Here is a 7676-nt window from a genome sequence, read left to right as displayed (position 1 = left end):
GGAGGATGCCTCTAGGCTTGCCCGCCTCGACCCCCCCACAACCCCAAGCACGCTGCTCGAGGGTGTACCCAACGCAGCAGACGCTGCAGCGGCGACCAGAGGGGGACGCCGGGAACGAGGACGACAACCACCGCTCGGTTTCGGGCACCTTGGAGAACAACCCGGTGCGCTCCGGGGGCACCACAAAAGGGCCACACAGACCCAGCGGCCGCGCGCCAAACGGGGCGCGCGACCGGGCGGGCGGCACGGCCCCGCACCCGTCCGTCGCGGGCAGGGGGGACCCCGGCCAGGCAACAGCCACACAGGGCGAGCGAGGGCTGCCCGCTGCGTCAAGAGGACTCACGACCCCCCGCCAACGCCACGAGGCCGAGGGCGGGGCGACCGCGGTCGGGCCGGATAGTCTCGCACCCGCGCCTCCCACGCACCGCCCACAGGCGGGGAAGGAGAGGTGAGGTGCCCGCGGGCAGAACGAGAAGAGCGGCCACCATTCACCATGAATGGACCGTCCCTCGCCTGGCACGCGGCTCAAGGCCCGGGAGAGCGCGACGTCACCACATCGATCAGGCCCCGAGGACGGGGAGGGTTGGGGGAGGTCAGTCAGACCGGCGAGGACAGCGATCGGAGGAGCCCGCTTCAGCCTCGCCAGCCCCGCCTCCCAAGCACAACCCAAAGACGAGGACCGCCTGACACGCAACGGCACAGAGCCAGCGGGGTAAGGGGGAAGGTTGCCGCAAACCTCCCCCCCTCCCCCGGGTGCCGTCTCTCGAGGGGACAAGAGACCAACGCGAGAGGCGGGCACCACCGTCGGGACACTCCGACGCCCTAGAGCCGGCGCGCGGGCCCAGGCGGTCAGCTCAAAGGGAACAGGGCAGGGCGCTGGATCCCCAGGAACCCAGAACCCTGTCCGCGTGCGGAGGCCCAACCCCTCCAGCGACAGTCGCCGAAGGACAGCGTGTCAGTACTAACCTGCAGGCGGAAGATGACGATATGAGGTGATCAAAAACACCGCGCAGGAAGACGGGGACCGAGCCACTTGAACACGCCTGCCCCCACGACACTCGACACGGCCACCTGTCCCCAGCAGGTCCCCAGCGCCAGCAGACAAGGGGCACTCAGGGACATCTGGTCGGCCCCCGTGGCGTAGAGGGCCAGGGAGGCCCTCACCGTCCACGCGCGCCACCCAGGGCCCAGCACGGGGACTTGTGGAGGAGAAAACATCGGGACGGGACCGCCACGGCCCACGAGCGGCCGCGGGCCGACAGGGGTCGCCCTCGCCGGCCACCCAGGGCCACCCAGGGCCCGGTCCCCGGCCCCAGCACGGGGACTTGTGGAGGAGAAAACATCGGGACGGGACCGCCGCGGCCCACGAGCGCCCGCGGGCCCACAGGGGTCGCCCTCGCCGGCCACCCGCGCCACCCAGGGCCCGGTCCCCGGCCCCAGCACGGGGACTTGTGGAGGAGAAAACATCGGGACGGGACCGCCGCGGCCCACGAGCGCCCGCGGGCCGACAGGGGTCGCCCTCGCCGGCCACCCAGGGCCACCCAGGGCCCGGTCCCCGGCCCCAGCACGGGGACTTGTGGAGGAGAAAACATCGGGACGGGACCGCCGCGGCCCACGAGCGCCCGCGGGCCGACAGGGGTCGCCCTCGCCGGCCACCCGCGCCACCCAGGGCCCGGTCCGCGCCCCCAGAGTAGGACTCGGAGGAAGCCACGGACGACTGGGTGCCACTCACAGGGCTGTCCCTGCCTCCCGAGCGGGAACCAGGGAAAATGGGTAGGAAAGGCGAGGCCGAGGGAGAGGGACACGCATGCACGGGACGGCGGCCGGTCGCCGGACACCCTCCTCTCCCGTCCGCGTGTGCCGTCTCCTTCCTGTCCCCGCGGGGTGGGTCGGGTCTCCAAAGCGGCCACAGCGTGCTGGTCGACCTGCCCGGGCAGCCCCGCAAGCCGCCTGGCTGGCTGAGCCTGGAAGCGCGGCGACAACGTCCTCCCGCCACACAGCCCTGCAGGCCCAAGCTCTGCCTCCCAGATGTCCCAGCCGGCGTCCCGGCACGAACCAGATGGCCCCGCGAAGGCTGCTTGCTTCCCGGAACTCAGCCTCGCTCGCATCGGGGACTGTCCCCTGCTTTGCCTGCTGCACCGAAGATTCAGAGGACAAGAGACTTGTAGAAAAGCGGCCGCCAGGTGGAGCCCGACCACAACCGGCGCCAGCCACCAGAGGTCTGCTGCAAAACACGGGGCAACCCTCTGGAGCCCATCATTTCAGAGTCCAGAAGGTCCCCCGGGGGCATCAAACACAGTCCCCCTACTCCCCACGGAAGCCATCGAAAAATGACGGGTCAGTCTAGGGCCACGCCACCCTGAACGCGCCCAATCTCGTCTGATCTTGGAAGCTAAGCAGGCCCCGGCCTGGCTAGCACTGGGATCAAAGAAAGGATGGGTCGGCCCGACCACCGACATCGTCCACCAAACCCGTCTCTGCACAGACCACAACATAGCCGAGAGACAGACAGGCAGAAACAGAAAGAGAGAAAGGGAGAGAAAGGAAAAGAACAGAAAGAAAAGAGACGGAGAAACAGAGAGAGAAAGTCAGAAAGAAGAAAACAGTAAATAAGAAAAGACAGGAAGAGGGCACGGGGAAGAAAGAAAAAGGAAGGGAGGAAGGAGATAGGAAACACAGAAAGACAGAAGGAAAGAAGAAATAAGGAAAGAAAAGACAGGCAGAAAGAAAGAGAATGAGAAAAAGGAAGGAAGGATGGAAGCAGAAAGAAAGAAGAAAGAAAGACAGACAGACAGAGACAGAAGGAGGGAAAGAAAGAAAAGAAAAAGAAAGGAAATTAAGAGAGAAAAAGAAAGAGCACGGAAAGATGGAAAGAGAAAAAGATAGAGAGAAGGAAGGAGAGAGACAGTATAGAAAGAGACAGAAAGGAAGAAGGAAGGAGAGAGAAAGGAGAGAATGAGAAAGAAAGAAGGTAGGAAAGTAGAAAGGGGGAAGAAAGATGGAAAAAACAGAGATAGAAACACAGGATAACAGGAGAAAGGAAGAGAGGAAAGAAATACGGAAGGAAGGAAGGCAGGCAGGCAGGAAGGAAGACAGGAAGACTGAAAGAAGGAAAGAACAAAGAAGTAAAGAAAAGGCAGAAGGAGGAAGAGAAAGAAAGAAAGGGGGGGGGAGAGATGATAGGATGAGAAAACCTTTCTGTCGTGGAATCATAAAACCCCTTCCTATCTTAGGATCATGAAACCCAGGGTGGAACTATGATACACTTCACATTCTCAGAGCACGCCGGCTGGTGAAACAAAGAAAGAAGTCAGGGACAGAGAGAACACATTCACGGGGCCTGGCCGGGGGCCAGGGTGGGGCGGCCCGAGGCTGTCGCCAGAGCCATCTCTGTGGCAGGACGTCGCAACACGCCTACCGGATTTTCCCATAACGCTCGCCCGCCGCCAGGTGACCCCCGTCATCCACCGATCCAAGTGTCAGCCTGGAAAGGACGGGCTCCCTCGTGGGGGGAGGGAGCGTGGGGGCGGGAGTGGGTACACACTGGGTCGCAGGCCTCCTCCCGGCCCCTCTCGGACCACGTCTCTCAGCCCTCGGGCACACTCCCCACCACTAGTCGACCAGAGAGCCCCCGGGGGCGGGGGGCCGGAGGGGGGCGTCCACGGCAGGGAGAGAGGACAGGGACCCATCGGCCCGTGCTAGATGCCACGGGTGGAGGCAGGACCTGCTGAAGACACACGAACAGTACGGAGAGGTTCAGAGCGGGGCCTAGGCGCAGCCACTCACGATGATCTCACAGTTGGACTATCTGTCACGGTGGACCGAAGCGCATGAAGTGGGCGCTCCCGGAAACGGCGTGTGTGTGTGTGTGTGTGTGTGTGCCTGTGTGTGGGAGGGAGAGAGAGAGAGAGAGAGAGAGAGAGATGGGAGAAGACGGTCGGTACATTCACTCACTCCTGTACCCGGGCCAGTCGTTTCTCCCGAAGGACAGAAATCCATAAAACACCCACGTCTAAAGAGTGTTTACACAGAGCTAACCCTAGGTCGAATCAGTCTGGAGTCGAGTGCGGGGAATCCTATGGTCCCAAACTGGGACTCCAGTCCCGGCCCCATAGCAAAAGGGGGTCATTTCTCAGAAAACGCACGCACACAGAATCGGGTAACGTTTATACAATTTTATACCGTGGTAGTGACTTCCTTCCCCGCCCCCGTGTTCTTAGGATCGGTCTCACTACATAGTACTTTTTTTTTTTTTTTCTGAGCTTTATTTTATTTTATTTTATTTTACTGTCATTTCGTTAGAGATGATGGGGAGGGGTGGCGGGGGAGCAGGGCATAGTTCACTCACTGGAAGCCTCAAACTCCTGGGCTCCAGCGATCCTCCTTCCTCAGCCTCCCAAATCGCTGGGGCTACAGGCGTGTGCCACCATGCCCGGCTAATTTTTTTCTATTTTTGGTAGAGACGGGGGTCTTGCTTTTGCCGAGGCAGGTCTCGAACTCCTGACCTCAAGCGGTCGGTCCTCCTCCCCGCCTTGGCCTAGGATTACAGGCGTGAGTCACCAAGCCTGGCCTGGATCGGTTTTTAATAGGTAAGGTCTACGAGACATCCCAGTCCAAACATCGATTCGGTGGGTCTCTACAGGACTCCGGGCGGAGATCCGATCTGGGGTTTACAACGTGGAGAATTAAGGCCTGGCTAGCAAAGAGCCCAGTGACTGAAGAGGGACGATGCTCGTCAGTCGTACAGAGCCTGAAAAGATGCAACACGGGGAAACGTTTCCAGGTTCCTCTCAGAAGAGGATGTCAGATGAGATGCCGAAACGAAAAGAATGGGTTCAAGCCAAAAGGAAAAATAGATAAATAAGTCAATAAATAAAACTACGGGAGACAGCCAGGAGACACTGTTTCCTCAGAAATGGCTAGGAAGCCTCCCAGGATAACCTGGATAGCAGCATATGTTCCTCCTCCTCCTCCGGCTCCCTCTCTTGTGTTCGTGTTTGTTTTCTGTAAACGCCAAGATGGGGCAGGGGTGGGGGACACCACGCCGGTGGGCGAGCAGATCACCCTTCCCACCACAGGAGGGAGCACACACACACACACACACCCACCCCGGGTCATGACTCTGTAGTTCCGCGTGAGTGAGGTGAGGCCCGGAACGGTGCTAGTAGCTTTCCAAGTGGTCAAAAAGAATGCACAATAACTGGACCGAGGCCTGTCTGGACGCTGTAAAGGCCCACTTGAAAACTTATGCTTGCTCGCTAGGTGACCGATGTCCGCTTGACCTATGTCTGTAATTGGAAATACGTACCTTGCGGAGATAAAACAAAGCAATTAACTTGTAACTAAGTGTTTAAACTTTCCAGCTGCCTGTCGTAAAATTGATTGTGCTTGCTTAACGCCTGAAAGAATGTTCCTTAATTGGAGCTATCTGTTTCTGTAAACCTGCTCGCTTAAAGACTGTAACCGAAACGAAACGGGGGCCCGAGGCTGGTCCCGGACCACACAGCTGCGGAGTAGGTGGTATAGTGTTGTTTCAACCGCCGTGCCTAAAGTCACGGAGCTCTAGCTTAGGATAGTCTGAAACCTTCCTGCTTTTTTCGGCTCGGGGCCATTCTCTGTACCTGTACCCTAACAGGGCAGGGGGTGGTCGCTGGCCAGCTAATGTGGACTCATGACTTGGCTCAATTCGGTCTCTAGGTTGTCCTGTCTCGCACTCCGTACTATAACAGATGCCACACCGGTTCAACCCAGCTCTGAAGGAAAGAAATGCCGAGCGTTCCACTAGCCGGAGGAAGGCAAAACGCACCTCTGCCTTCCTCTGAGGGCACGTCTGAGTGAACGGGTCGTTCTCCCTGCCCGTCACCCCAAGCCCCTCATCCCGGACCCCACCACACCCGGCCTTGACCTCCTCGGCCCTGCCCACCAGGCCCCATCATGGCCTCTGGAGCCTGGGCTCTCTCTCTCTCCAGGCACTGGCACTGCCCCCCGCCCCCACCCCGGGACCTGAGATCCAGGGCCTCTGTCTCCCAGGCCTCCCAGCTGTCTTGACTTGCGGACTCAGTGCCTGCTCTGCCAGAGAGACCTCTTGCTGCGGGGTGGCTCTCAGTGGCTGCATCTCAGCGGTCTAACGTGTCCCCCACCATCCACGTGGCCGCCGGCGTCAGGCTTCGGTGCCGTAGTGCCACCCTGCCTCCCTTCCGGGGGAATCCCACGCTGCCTCAGGCCCATTATGACCTGGAAGAGGCTGCACCTGTGGGGTCTGCCCATTTCCACTACCCCCCCCCCACACACGTCACCCCCCGGTCCCCCCATAGGGGTTAGGAAGAAGGCAACACTTTCTGGTACAAGGGTTGAACTGAAGGGGCGAGTGAGTGGCCACCTGGCAGGGGCATCGCAACAGATGGCTGAAGAAGTCAGCCGCCGAGTGCAGAAATGTCACGGAACTTGGGGTGCCACTGCCTTGCTGAGATAGGGCCAGGGCAGGCTTTAAAAGGCTAAAATTCTGCCTGCCTTTGGTACGTTAATACAGAACCCATGGTCCTTTCTAATTTTTGATTCCCGGAGAGGCAGGAAGTATTCCAAATGGCCACGCCATGGCTTTTCTAAATTGCCCACAAGGCCTTCTCCGACCCAGCGGGTCAGGGGTTTGCTTTGGTGTTACATCGTGGTAAAAGAGACATCCCACAGCAGTGACCATGTCCATCGACTCCGTCGGCGCTCTCAGGCTCGTAGTCCCACTTTTCAGACAAGCCTGGATGGCCACTCCGTGTCACTCTTTGCCAAATGCCAGCCACTCTCCTCCCCGCCCCGCATCCCCCATTTGGCCACCACAACTCTTCATCCCCAGGCGCCCTCCGGTAAAGTGTGCTCCTGTCTGTACACCTACTCCGTTGGGGGCGGGGGGGGGGGGGGCGGGAGGTGGCACAAGAGGTGGCTGGTGGCCGGAGCAGGCCCGCCACCTTGAGTGTGTGGAACAGCGCTGAGGATTTCCTAAGGGAAGAAAGAGGGTGGGGAGAGCGAGAGAGCATCTCCTCCTCGTGAACCTCACAGATGATTGAGGACAAACAGGCCTGCACGGGGAGGGGGGGGGCAGGGAGGGTGCCGAGTCTGCACCAGAGAAAATGGCTTTGTGGGGGGGTGGGAGGGGAAGAGGGCAGAAAGATTTTCTGTCTTTTTAAAACTTCCCCCAGGCTTTTGGGAACTTGCAGCCCGGCCTGCATCCCTGAGGCACGTTAACTCTTTGGTTATAACTCCAGGTGGCCCCCAGGGTGGGCGGCCCACAGAGTTCAAGGGATTTCTTCTCAGCAGAGACGGGACCTTTAGAACAGCTAACTGCAGTAATTGCCTGAAGCTGAGAACCAACCCTCCCTCCTTTAAAACCTCTGTATTTCTGCCTAGGCCTATGTTCACGAAATTTGGGGGTTTGAGACTGAGAAGCTCTACCCTATTTATTTCCTCCTTTGTCAGCAAAGTAGACTCTCTGTTTTCTTACTCCTCATACCGCTTGTCCTCGTTATTCGGCCTCGTGGACAAGCAGCTGAGCTTTCGGTCACAAGTCCACACCCCAGGGTGGAGGGGTCCAATCCACCCCTGTCCAGACCTGGGCCCTTCCTGCCTCCCTCTCGAGACGATCTGTTTGGCAGCCCAGCCGCCTTGGACTGGGCCACAAGGAGGAC

Source organism: Eulemur rufifrons, unplaced genomic scaffold (genome assembly GCF_041146395.1).
Source record: "Eulemur rufifrons isolate Redbay unplaced genomic scaffold, OSU_ERuf_1 scaffold_195, whole genome shotgun sequence".
Lineage (NCBI taxonomy): Eukaryota > Metazoa > Chordata > Mammalia > Primates > Lemuridae > Eulemur > Eulemur rufifrons.
Note: the sequence above shows the minus strand (reverse complement) of the source record.